Source organism: Cherax quadricarinatus, chromosome 71, assembly GCF_038502225.1.
Source record: "Cherax quadricarinatus isolate ZL_2023a chromosome 71, ASM3850222v1, whole genome shotgun sequence".
NCBI classification, from domain to species: domain Eukaryota; kingdom Metazoa; phylum Arthropoda; class Malacostraca; order Decapoda; family Parastacidae; genus Cherax; species Cherax quadricarinatus.
In genome coordinates this window covers 14,087,590-14,101,804 of record NC_091362.1, presented here as the reverse complement: position 1 = coordinate 14,101,804, position 14,215 = coordinate 14,087,590, and the positions used below count along the sequence as shown (strand labels likewise).

At 40.3% G+C, this 14,215-nt stretch overlaps 1 long non-coding RNA gene across 2 annotated transcripts in view; it reads right to left on the bottom strand.

Moving 5' to 3' along the window:
• The window catches only part of LOC128700319 (uncharacterized), a 45,001-nt gene extending 39,255 nt beyond the window's left edge, over nt 1–5,746 (bottom strand). For both annotated transcript variants that reach the window (XR_011393994.1, XR_011393995.1), the window contains exon 1: nt 5,654–5,746. This is a non-coding gene — a long non-coding RNA (uncharacterized lncRNA). The remainder of the gene's footprint in view (nt 1–5,653) is intronic.
• Between the last annotated feature and the right edge of the window lie 8,469 nt (nt 5,747–14,215).

Below are 14,215 nucleotides of genomic sequence, written 5' to 3'. Positions count from 1 at the left end.
TCAAGTGAGGTCAGTCACTTCAGAGTGAACATCGTGAAAGATGTCTACAGCCTCTACAGCCACTACAGCTGAGAAGTTTATAGAAGAATGTGCATCTGTTGCCAGCTGGCCTGTTCCACCAGATTGTGATTGTGACAGGACGTAGTTTCTCTACACCTCATGATTCATGTTACGTGGTGAACAGTCTCCCTACACTGCGAAGGATCTTAAATCAAACAAGTCTTAATACATAACAGTCAAACCAACTTTTTTTTGCCATGTCTACGAACACTGACTTCTTGAACTCAGCCTAGAAGCGCCTTGCCAGGTCACTGAACGTTCCTAACGCAAGTTAAAATAGAAAAATGTAGATGCTGTTACTTGAGAAGTATTCAAGGCGTATGAAGCTCTCAGCAAGTCAGGTTGAAGGCCAGTGTTGTTCTCTGTGCTCCCAGAATACTACAGAAACTATGCATCAAGAGCTAATGCTTTGAGCCCAAGTCTGACACTTTTACATAGGCCTTAAAACAGACAGCTCAAGTCACCTTGACCTTCTTGCTGCATGAAATCAACGTGGGAACAGAATAATAAGACATTGCTATCATTACTACCACTATTATCTTTTTAATTATAATTTTTAAACATTTTGCTTCAAGCTGCAACAAAATATTCACTACACAAACGGCTGCATTCTGCTAACTTTCAGTTTTTTCGCCTAACGCGGAAATCTATTTTTTCTCGTGTTTCTAAATTCCCGAGGAACCTGTGAAGTGCTCTCACATTGATTTCAAAATATAATTCATATGCTAAATTGTCACAGTACTGTCAAGTATGGCAAACTATAGCATTCTAGTAAACTATTTTCTCATCGTCTAGTAATTATAAATCAGTTTTTAAGGCTGTTGGATGCTCTGCATAACAAGGGACTTTTTATACAGTTGTTTATACATGTCAAGTATTTCAATGTTTGTTGTATACTGTGTACCACTTATAGAAATAAAGTTGTTTGGTTTATTTTTTTCCCTATATTTTCTCGCTCATCTGGGATTCGATAATGGTCCAGGAGGGACCGAAACGTCGTCTAAGGTTTTCTTTCTAAAGTGTAGGTTTATATTCATTGTTCCAGCCAGAGTATTCTGACGTTTTTCTTTACAGTTTGAGTTTAAGTTTACAATGCATTCATAACAAGAAGTTACTCCTCTGCTACTTTTTTTTTCAAGGAGGATGACCTCCAGCTCCTGGTGTCGCTGCTTATTGGAACAGCTGTGTATAGGATGGAAAGGTTTAACTTCAGTTGTGTTTGGAATGAGAGAGTTCCAGCTCTGAGCTTGACATTAGTTTCTTTACTGGCATCTAAGGGTTGAACTCCAGCTCCCGTCCCTGCTATTAGTCATTTTTAAGAGGGTGATCACCAGTTCTAAGGGCTTGTTGTGGGTGCTGAACTGGACACTAAAAGTCAAGAATAAATTAATCCCTATAATAGGGATTTAAATAAATGTTCAGTATGCATAGATATACTGTACTATACTTGACGTATATACCCTGCTCATCAGCCCCTGAAAGTTTGGTATATTCATTAGAAAGGGGAAACGTTAAACCTGTAAGGGTCACCCAGAGCCTTGGAGAATGGGAGGCATTCAGATTCGATCAAAGGGGAGAACGGTTCCAGTTCCTCAGATCAAGAACCCCTCATGGGCATCGAGGAACCTCTCTTTGGGAGCAGTCCCTGAGGAGAAGAACCTGCCGTGAGTTCGATCCCGGAACCACTAAAATGTGAAATTTCAGAAGGAAGAAACGTTTAAGAAGTTATAAATTCCAATTATTTTATTTTAACTCTACTAAAGCGCTAAGTTCGTGTGGATCATTCAGCGCAAGGAGTGGAGACTCGAGCCTCTGTCCTCTAATCGTGAAACCGACAGGATGCTGAACTGTACTCACCTGCCAAAAGCTGTGAATTCCTAATTCAGGATTCGGCAAGTTGATCAGATAATGGAATTCCCTACCATTGTCTCTCGTGGCTGTTAATCCTCGTCTGTGGAATCAAAACTCACTTTTGGTTCTATCTTGGGATATACATCCTCCTGTCAGTCTACCTTAGTCGCCCTTGATTAACTTTGGTCCATTTCGAAATACTGAATCGAGCTGACATGCAGGAAAGTTGTGAACTTCACGCAATTTCTTGCATTTTCAATGTATAACATAACTACGCCTCACAACGATGTTGCAATGAGTATTTGCAGCCTAATGGATAAAATATTAATAACGCCGCCTGAAGACATAACATGACAATAAAAATTTCCCTAACTTCTCGGACATTTTATTATGCATAATATACAAATTAACTATGATCAATTTCTCTAGTATTAAGTAGTCTGTAAGACATTAACTGTAGTCTGCCCATAATGCCATGGCATGATAGTGATTCCTTGTACTGCAACTCATTATTGTAATTACATAATCTCAATATAAACTCGCAAGGAAATAAAAATTTGTATTTGTTGACGAATGTACTAAAGACAGACAGAGCTCTACTTATTTGTATCTCTAGGAGAAATTAAAAACAAATGATTACTCTCCAGTGTTTCATTTGCCTTGTGTAGCATATTGTCGACAAAAATCATTAAACACCAATGAATCGATTGCTTTCCTACGGAGAGCAAAGAGTTATACACTATGCCACTTATTTTTGGTTTCAAAGTTCTCGGGCCGTGCCAACAATCACAATGAGGCTCTTCTCTTCCTTTACCCACGGCCGCTGGTCCATTATAGTGTCGCCGTTAGTCGAAAATATTGGGTGGCTGCTCTGGGATAATAGAGTCTAAAAGAAACAGTTAGGGGGCTCTAAGGATTTGAATGGCGTATTGCCATTCGCATTTGGGTAGAGATTCGTCAACTCACGACTTTATAAAGCTCTACACAGAGCAAAAGGTTAGATAACTTTCCATTAGCAAGTTAGGAAGTAATGGAAGGCAGAAGACAACACTGACTCATTTAGGCTCGACCAGGTGGTGCAGGATGTCAGTCCCTCACATTACATCACAGGCTAACCCAACTGAGGGCTCGATCCTCCTTTCACTTATTGCCAGACACATTACCCAGCTGACCTAACTCTTACGGAAGGTTATGCTTTGATGCTTGTGAAACACTCCGATCCAAGGAATTGGAGCTACCATCCCGTTCCTGGAATAATCCTTAGTACATGCCATTCCCAAGACAATAAGATGCCCATAAGTTTAACACTTCCCCACGGAAATAACGAAGAGCATCGAAGGCGTGATTTAAACGTTCTTATGTATGTGAAAAAATACGCAGTGAAAACAGGAAATAAAACCTGAGCGCTTCGTGTTTTTTTCATATTTGCAATCACGCGTTTTATTGTGATTTCTTCCAGATGATTGATTAAAAAAAAAACCTCTAGGGAATATACATTTTGATGAATATATCAAAGTACGTTTTCTATAATGAAAAATAAAATATATATTTTTTAAAGCGAATATATTGATGACAAACTATGTCCTGCAAACTGCAAGAACTGTTGTAAAAAGAGGATAAAATATATCGAAATTACTAAAATATAATCTGAAATGTTATGAAATGTAATCAAGTAATTATCTCATTCTTGCCTGCTCTCTGGGCTTCATTTCGAGGGAAAAACGAAAAAAATATATATTATATCGAATGAAAAAAATATTTCACAATATTTTCGCTTTTTTTTTTTTTACTTTTTTTTTAAATAGCACTTTCAGATTTTTTTTATTTGGTGGAAAACGTATCAGGAGAGTTTTTTTTATTATATTATAGCTCTATTTTTTTCGTTTGGTCTATAAAAGCCACTTTGGATATATGAGAATTATCTACTATCGAATTTACAGATTTTTTAACTTTGGTTAAAAGAGTAACTTTATGTATTAGAGAAAAGTAAAGTCTGTTTAGGTAGAGTTGAGTGAGAGACCGAGAAAAAGTGAGACAGACAGACAGAGAAATAGAGGGAGAGACAGAAAGAGACAGAGAGAACAGAAAGAGAGAGAAAGACAGAGAGAGGGTAAGACAGAGAGAACAGAGGCAGAGAGACAGAACAGAAAGAGAAACAGAACAGAAAGAGAAACAGAGAGAACAGAAAGAGAGAGAAACAGAGAGAAGAAAAAAAGACAGTGAGAACAGAGAGAGAAAGACAGAGAGAACAGAAAGAGAGAGAAACAGAGAGAAGAAAAAAAGACAGTGAGAACAGAGAGAGAAAGACAGAACAGAAAGAGAGAGAAATAGAGAGAACATATAGAAAGACAGAGAGAAAGCCAGAGAACAAATAGAGAGAAAGCGAGAGAAAGGGGTGTTAAAATCTAGCATCATCTTGCTACCACAACTTCTATAATATACACGCTGGCTGGTCCTCCCAGCCAGGGCAGGTACAAGTACATGTGTTATAAACGCAGTAAACACATTTGTCTATGTTCATGAGTACCCGTGACAGTACTTGAATACTTTCTTCCACACACTTTTCTCTGTCCATTTTACCAAGTGAGGCGTAACATCAATATCTGGATGAACGGACACCGGTGTACACACAGGACATTATCCTTTTTACACTAGTGTTCTTACACCCATCTAACACTTGCACTTAGGAGAGGTGAATCTTATGACCTTCTCTACTTTTCTCGCCTCAGTTGTGACTTGACAATTGTCCAGGACGGACCGAAACGTCGTCATAGGGTCCCTTTCTATTTTTTTTTTTTTTGTGGGCAAATTGCTCCAGTCACGGTATTTTGACTTCCTACCCCCTCCATTCATTCTGTTGCTGCCTGAAATGAGCGCCTTATTATATGGAGATTTACTATTAAATAAACCCAGACAACAGCAAATATGCCGTTTACCACCGTAATCAAATTAGGTGATGGTTTTTCCTTAAAAAATAACTTCTAAAAAAAAAAAAAAAAAATGCCATCACGGACACTAGACTTACACTAAATCTCTGTGATATCTTGAGATTGGGTCTCCAAAATCTTTGTGAAAATACGAGTGCACTGTGATTTCAATTCCCGTTTGTGAATAGGAGTCTTAGATTGATAATTCACCATATAATCTAAATGTTACAGTCATAGAAGCTAGAATGCCCTCTAGGAACAATGGAGTGAGGATTAACACCTCCAGATACTAAAACAAACGATACTGGACACAGTCATCACATTTGTAATAGTCGTAAACACCGTTCAAACCAGTTTAATGGTTGTACCCTTGCCTGTGGTCACTGGCGTCTGGGAAATCACTTCTCAAGTGAATATCCCAGTAAAACGATACAAATAACCGTAAACAGACAAAGTGATAAAAGGTGGATAATGAGAGAGATGATCAAGTCGACGGAGACAGGTATATGAAGAAGAGAAATGATAACCAATGTAGAATAAATATTGTTATCTTGTCCAAGAGTTTCGTTACATTTGTAGATGACTGTACGGATCTGATAAATGATTAATTCACAACTAATTAGGAAGCGTGCTTGTCCAACGATTACAGGTCGGAGGATCGAGCCTCCAACACTTTTTGTGTTGAATTACCCACACAGGTTTATTACTACACATGAAGTACGGTAATACATAATATTAATAATAACATTAATAATAATACTGTTTAAACGACACCATTTCATTCACACAAACATGTGTAATGAGCCAGAACTTACCTTATGCTGCAGCAACTGCAGTATTATCGACCATAAATGCTATGGTTACTGCTGTTAAGGGAACCATACCAAACATACCGCACACCACATTCTACACTGACAACTACTACCCCACAACTGGGAACGTTTTGAACCATTATCAAAGTTCGAAACATCTGAAGTTTCCCGACGAAACTGTGGACTCGTAGTGAATAATTTAACCCACGGTATTGCAGCTTATATATTAATTTATAATCAGTTTTTCTCACTGTTGCTAAGGCAGTTTGATTGGTGACTGTTCACGAGCCTTCAGCAGTGAGTATCAACTTATTTTAATGCCTTCAGAGGCCATTTTACAAAATGTGTGGTATGTTATGACTGGAAAAATTGTATCAATAGCAAACTATGGTAAACAAATGGAACTGAGGCTGATAGGTTGTTTAATTAATTGAGTTTAAAGCCTATTAACTACACTAGGCTCATTAAGGCAGTTCATATTCTTTAAACCACCAGAAAAGAATAATTGTATCCCGAAAATAGGGATAAAGATATGCATAATGTTTGTCAGGAAACAGGACAAGTGTTTCCTGACGCGGGTCTTAGTCACATAATGACCCTAACCTAACCTGACCTATCTTTTATTTCAAATAAAAAAAATTAATGATGAATAAAACACAATTGCAACACTTGGATATTTTTATTTTTGAAACGTTTCGCCTACACAGCAGGCTTCTTCAGTCGAATACAGAGGCGACTAAGCTTGAGACAACAGAAACAATGATGTGATCACTCCACCAATCATGTCGGTACTGTAAGAGTTTTTTCTTTACACTGATTAGTTTTACTAGTTAAGAGTTATTATCCTCCCTCAGCTCATTTCAAAGCTCAGCCCTATGTAAGGTATACTACCCCCCCCCAGGATGCCACCCACACCAGTTGATCAACATCCAGGTGTATTACTTACCTACATATCCACCCATGCTGGGGATCGGACCACGGTCACTCAGCATGTGAGTTGAGTGCGCTACCAACTGAGTCACGGGACTTGTATGTGGATTAGAGGACATCTTTATTTGATATGTTTCTGTCCTGGGACCTTGGTCTCTTCGTGGTCTCTGGACCAAAACGTATCTGATAGAGATGTCCTTTCATCCATATTATATCGTCAGTATCAACATGCTTTCTACCTTCATTTGTCTATATGTTTGATCTCCATCTGAGGTCTTCGTTAGAGGATACAATAGAGTGAAGATCATAATGATACAGGAGCGGAGAAGAGTCCAGTCACATTTGGTATGGTGTCACCATTAGTGCATCAGCTGTAAGTTAGGTCTATCGCTAGGTACGACAGTAGGTGAAGACGTAGATGGAGAAGTTGCGGGAGTCTAAACATTCGATTGAACCTAATCACTCGCAGGAACCTATGCCCACCGGGAACCTAAACAGCAGTGGGGGCCATAGCACTCACTGGAACTTCAACATTCGCCGAAACTTCAACACTTACGGGAACTTCAGCACTTTTAGGAGCGTCAACAGTGGCGAGAACTTGAACTTCAGATCAAACATTCATTTTTAATTTTCCATGTTCTTGAGAGCTCTGCTTATTTACATCACAGAGTTCACATACGAGGAAATTAAATGATAATTAACTGAAACAGCTTTTAACATAAAATAACCAAAACTCTTTGTTGACAAATGTATAGCTATTGCTGAGAATAAATTCGACCATCCAGAAGATGAAACACACACAAAATATGTTGGTAGTAACATGAGTCCTAGGTAGTAGGTTGGTAGACAGCAACCATCCAGGGAGGTACTACCGTCCTGCCAAGTGAGTGTAGGATTGCTGGTGTCTTTTTTTCTGTCTCTTAAATATGCAAGATTTCAGGTACGTCTTTCTACTTCTACTTACACTTAGGTCACACTACACATACATGTACAAGCATATATATACACACCTCTCTGGGTTTTCTTCTATTTTCTCTCTAGTTCTTGTTCTTGTTTATTTCCTCTTATCTCCATGGGGAAGTGGAACAGAATTCTTCCTCCGTAAGCCATGCGTGTTGTAAGAGGCGACTAAAATGCCGGGAGCAAGGGGCTAGTAACCCCTTCTCTTGTATAATTTACTAAATTTAAAATTAGAAACTTTCGTTTTTTATTTTGGGCCACCCTGCCTCGGTGGGATAGTTTTCTTACGTTGAAAGAAGAAAAGATGTAACATGAGTAAACTTTCATGAAAATATTCTACGCTGAATTATTACTTTGAGTCTAAGTTTAAAAATCTAGATGCCCCAAATTTTTCTGGTTACGGATTTCTTAGATGGTTCAATCTGTTTCATTCCTTGTAGAAAATATGACTTTTATATAGAACTAACCGGTGAAAGTATAAATCTTATACTAAAACAGGGCGAAACGTCGACACACTGCAAGCTTCTTCTCCAACGTAAGCTTGATATTTTGTGAAGAATAAAAATGTCACAACAATACTTTGGCAGTCTTTCAAGGATATACAAGGATCTTGTAGTGAAATCAGAGCTGTTGACTAACAGAAACATTGATGGACGGACCAGGCGCTGGGTTGAGACTAGTTACAGTGCCGTTCAAGGAGAGGATAATGAGAATAAAGAGTCTTGATCACCAGTTGTCCGGGTCACCAGTAGACTGAGGTCACTAGGGTTCGAGGTCACCAATGTTCGCGGCCACTACCACTGTTCATGGCTACCAGTGGACGAGGCCAGATCTCAAACATAAACAAGAAACAAATCATGGAAGGGGAAAATAATCTACAACAGAACTGTTGACCCATTTATGAATATCAGCAAGAAATACCGAACATGAAGAGTACGGATAGGGCTCGATACGGTGTAATCAGTCAGTGGCCCTATAACCCGCAACACGAAGAAGAAGGGTATGGACGTAACAGTGCCGTCACATCCAGGGCAGAGGGCCAGCACATAGCGCCAAGGTCATCTTTTTACTCATCATGGCACCATAATCGTCACCCACCATCACAAGGAAAACCTTCAACACTGCTGGTTTACTAGTCTTGGGTGCTTGCCACTGCCACTTATGCAAGAGACGTGTGTTTTATCCCGCCTGTGCTGGAGAACGGCCCAAGCACAGGAATGTCCACCGTAAATATACTTCGAACCATTATCACGGTCCTGTCTAAAGTGAGAATCAGCTGCATGTAATGAGGATTAGACGAATATCGTGACGTTTACATTTATGTAGCAGTGTAGTTATTTTTACCAGTCAGGCTCTAAAAACATATTTTAATGCCTGGAGATGTTGGTGTCGTTTTCAGCTGTAAATATAGACTGGAAGGCCGCGTTCAGTAGTGAAACAATATCTCTGTTGTTGTTTGGTGTATTGTTAACGCTAATTATAGATCCTATCGTAGCTTTAACATTTTTCTGCCTCCTGACGTTATTTAGGGTTTTCGTGATGAAATGTGAATAAACACGAATGGACGAGAATTCGAACCGTGGTCCAAAACCACGGTTCGATTCCCCATATATTCTCGTTCATTCAATGATTGTCGTTCATTAATGGTTGAGTTTATAGTAAAATATGCTTGATTATACCGGGTGTTATTCTTGATTAACTACTGAAATTTAATTAACCAGTATGTAGAGTATAAGTTTTTATAAGGATAACTGAACTAATTCATAAAGCAGAATTCATATTAAAAAAAAATCTACAGTAGGTGAACTTTAAAAAATTCTGGCTCCATTAGATCGTCTCATTTTTTTTTTTTTTTTGGTGGTGGTGGTGGGGGGTGGGTTGAGAAAGAAGTGAAAAACGAGTGTATGTCTTAATGTCACCAAAATATTTCCTGGTCATTGTTTTGTCATGCACCAGTAACTAAAACACAGGTTTATACTAGTGCTATATATATACATTATTGGTAAGGTGTGATTCAGGCTGCCTGGAACACCTCAGGTTTTCTCACTAGAAACTGGATAAAAATTCGCTGCAAGACGCCCATGGAAGGATGACATAATTAATCCCCCATATCCGAAAATATTATTTTATTAGATGTATTGAACTTGATTATCCTAGAAATACATTTTCTTGGTATTAAATATTTTTGGATACATCCGCAGTGTGCTGCTACCGTATTTTATATGATAATTATTCAGTGGGTATAGCAGCCAGTTATGATAATTGGCTTTATTCCTACGAACTGTGCAAATAAACCACTATGAATTTTTTGACGGTTTTCGTAGGTAATTTACACTAAGTATGATAACTGTAATTATGTGTAACTACACATAAATAAACTTGCTTACGTATTTACTTGCCTATTTACTTAAAGTATGCCTATTTACTTAAAGTATGCCTATTTACTTAAAGTATGCCTATTTACTTAAAGTATGCCTATTTACTTAAAGTATGCCTATTTACTTAAAGTATGCCTATTTACTTAAAGTATGCCTATTTACTTAAAGTATGCCTATTTACTTAAAATATGCCTATTTACTTAAAGTATGCCTATTTACTTAAAGTATGCCTATTTACTTAAAATATGCCTATTTACTTAAAGTATGCCTATTTACTTAAAGTATGCCTATTTACTTAAAGTATGCCTATTTACTTAAAGTATGCCTATTTACTTAAAGTATGCCTATTTACTTAAAGTATGCCTATTTACTTAAAGTATGCCTATTTACTTAAAGTATGCCTATTTACTTAAAGTATGCCTATTTACTTAAAATATGCCTATTTACTTAAAGTATGCCTATTTACTTAAAGTATGCCTATTTACTTAAAGTATGCCTATTTACTTAAAGTATGCCTATTTACTTAAAGTATGCCTATTTACTTAAAATATGCCTATTTACTTAAAGTATGCCTATTTACTTAAAGTATGCCTATTTACTTAAAATATACCTATTTACTTAAAGCATGCCTATTTACTTAAAATATGCCTATTTACTTAAAGTATGCCTATTTACTTAACGTATGCCTATTTACTTAAAGTATGCCTATTTACTTAAAGTATGCCTATTTACTTAAAGTATGCCTATTTACTTAAAATATGCTTATTTACTTAAAGTATGCCTATTTACTTAAAATATGCCTATTTACTTAAAGTATGCCTATTTACTTAAAGTATGCCTATTTACTTAAAGTATGCCTATTTACTTAAAGTATACCTATTTACTTAAAATAAAACTATAACTGCTTATAACTACTGCTACTATTTATAACTGTTACTACTACTATTACTAATAATAATAACTACTGGTTACTGTGGTTACAAAGGGTTGGAATAGGGAGGATAGGATAAAATATAGAAGAGAGAAACTAGGAATAAAGGGAAGGTAAATACGGCGTCTCAATTGTGGATTCAAACTGGATTGATATAGATTAAGAAAGGCTATAGGGAAGTCCTGACTTACTAATTAACTTAGTGAGGAGGGGAAGACAGTGCCAAGAACAGTCACTGAAGTCAGCACTTTGAGCGGATCTAAAATTGGGTTAGGCCTATTACAGTGCTTCTCTGTTATTATATTCTTATGTGGTGGTGGTGGTGGTGGTGGTGGTGGTGGTGGTGGTGGTGGTGGTGGTGGTGGTGGTGGTGGTGGTGGTGGTGGTTGTGAGGGTAGTGGTGGTTGTGAGGGCGGTGGTTGTGGTGGTTGTGGTGGTTGTGGTGGTGGTAGTGAGGGTGATCGTGGTAGGAGAGGCAGTGGTGGTGGTGGTGGTCTAGATAGTTATTCGAATATTGGAAGTAGTTGTGGTGGTAGCTATTTGGATGATAGTGGTGGTGACAGCAGAAGGCTGGTGGTGATAGTGGCTAGTGGTGGTGGTAGGGGTTAGTTAGCTGTAGTGAGCATGTGAGTCTACAGGTGGTAGTGGGTTGTGTGGGTGGTGATGGTGGTAGTGAGTTGTGTGGGTGGTGATGGTGATGGTGGTAGAGGGTTGTGTGGGTGGTGATGGTGGTAGTGGGTTGTGTAGGTGGTGATGCTGGTAGTGGGTTTTTTGGGTGCTGATAGTGGTAGTGGGTTATGATGGTGGTAGTGGGTTGTGTGGGTGGTGATGGTGGTAGAGGGTTGTGTGGGTGGTGATGGTGGTAGTGGGTTGTGTGGGTGGCGATGGTGGTAGAGGGTTGTGTGGGTGGTGATGGTGGTAGAGGGTTGTGTGGGTGGTGATGGTGCTAGAGGGTTGTGTGGGTGGTGATGGTGGTAGAGGGTTGTGTGGGTGGTGATGGTGGTAGTGGGTTGTGTGGGTGGTGATGGTGGTAGAGGGTTGTGTGGGTGGTGATGGTGCTAGAGGGTTGTGTGGGTGGTGATGGTGGTAGAGGGTTGTGTGGGTGGCGATGGTGGTAGAGGGTTGTGTGGGTGGTGATGGTGGTAGAGGGTTGTGTGGGTGGTGATGGTGCTAGAGGGTTGTGTGGGTGGTGATGGTGGTAGAGGGTTGTGTGGGTGGTGATGGTGGTAGTGGGTTGTGTGGGTGGCGATGGTGGTAGAGGGTTGTGTGGGTGGTGATGGTGGTAGAGGGTTGTGTGGGTGGTGATGGTGCTAGAGGGTTGTGTGGGTGGTGATGGTGGTAGAGGGTTGTGTGGGTGGTGATGGTGGTAGTGGGTTGTGTGGGTGGTGATGGTGGTAGAGGGTTGTGTGGGTGGTGATGGTGCTAGAGGGTTGTGTGGGTGGTGATGGTGGTAGAGGGTTGTGTGGGTGGCGATGGTGGTAGAGGGTTGTGTGGGTGGTGATGGTGGTAGAGGGTTGTGTGGGTGGTGATGGTGCTAGAGGGTTGTGTGGGTGGTGATGGTGGTAGAGGGTTGTGTGGGTGGTGATGGTGGTAGTGGGTTGTGTGGGTGGTGATGGTGGTAGAGGGTTGTGTGGGTGGTGATGGTGCTAGAGGGTTGTGTGGGTGGTGATGGTGGTAGAGGGTTGTGTGGGTGGTGATGGTGGTAGTGGGTTGTGTGGGTGGTGATGGTGGTAGAGGGTTGTGTGGGTGGTGATGGTGGTAGAGGGTTGTGTGGGTGGCGATGGTGGTAGAGGGTTGTGTGGGTGGTGATGGTGGTAGAGGGTTGTGTGGGTGGTGATGGTGGTAGAGGGTTGTGTGGGTGGTGATGGTGGTAGAGGGTTGTGTGGGTGGTGATGGTGGTAGAAGGGTAGTGGCTACCATGGAATGGGAAAATAGGGAGGGGAGCTAATTCCCCCTCCCACCCAGAAGGCGTGGGTGGCCCACCAGCATACTTTCCAACCTTGCCTCCTCTCCCACCCCCACCATTCCTCTCCACCAACCCCCTCCTTCCCTTCCTTCCCCTCTCCCCTTCCCCCCAACATCAACCACCACCCCGGCTTGCTTCCACCACTCCTAATTCGGAGCACAGGATTAGTAACATGTATGGCCTCCCCCACCCACAACCACCCCCACCCACCCACACCCACCCTCAAACCCCCAGCACACTCCTTCCTCTCCCTCTCTCTCTCTCTCTCTCTCTCTCTCTCTCTCTCTCTCCCTCCTTTCTTCAGTTCTTATGTATCTCGCAAATACCAGCCTCAACTTCCACATTTTCCCACCAGGGAATCTGACCCACTCAGTACTTCACACACACACACACACACACACACACACACACACACACACACACACACACACACACACACACACACACACACTCATACATACATACATACATACATACACACATACATACATACATACATACATACATACATACATACATACATACATACATACATACATACATACATACATACATACACATAATGAACCCAAACATCCGCAGCCACAAATACATCCCAGTGAACAATACAATAACACACACCATCACAGTAAGTCTGAGCACACAGTCTTCACTCACCTTCACCACACAAGGCAGCTGCCACCTAAAACATTCCACCAAGAATGTTTTTTAAGCAAAACATTATAAAGAACAATGGCTGCTTTCATAGTCGTGGATGTGCTTTTAAAACCAGTGGTGTGTTTGTTGTGTGTTTGATGCCCATCTCTGTTTACATACCTGTCTGCCTGAGCACATATTTACATAAACAGTGAGATAGGAAGACATTGAGAATTCATTATGAGATTTAAAAGTATTGATGACGCCTGAAGGACACTTCGTCAGTATATCAAGTAGAACGTGGCAGGCCTGGTCCGTAGAGTTTATTAACATCATTGCAATAGCTACCTAATAACAATAATAATAATCTTTTTTTTTTCCTGCTAGTACATGATACAACTTATACAGACCATAGCTGACATCAATGACAAACAATATAGAAAGCCCCTTGTTATGCAGAGCATTTCGGGCAACCTAGGTTAATTTTGTCCCAGGATACGACCCACACAAGTCGACTAACACCCAGGTACCTACTTGCTGCTAGGTAAACAGGGACAGCAGGTATCTTAAGGAAATACATCCAATGATTCCACCCGTACCAGGGATCAAACCACGGACCTCAGCGTGTGACCTGAGTGCACTACCAACTGAGCTACGGGACACCTATGAACATAATTGTCTAAAGGTAGACCAGAATTAAATATGTGCTAATGAACATACATAGAATTGGTTTTCCAGTTACGAGATTGCATTGGAGAGCATAC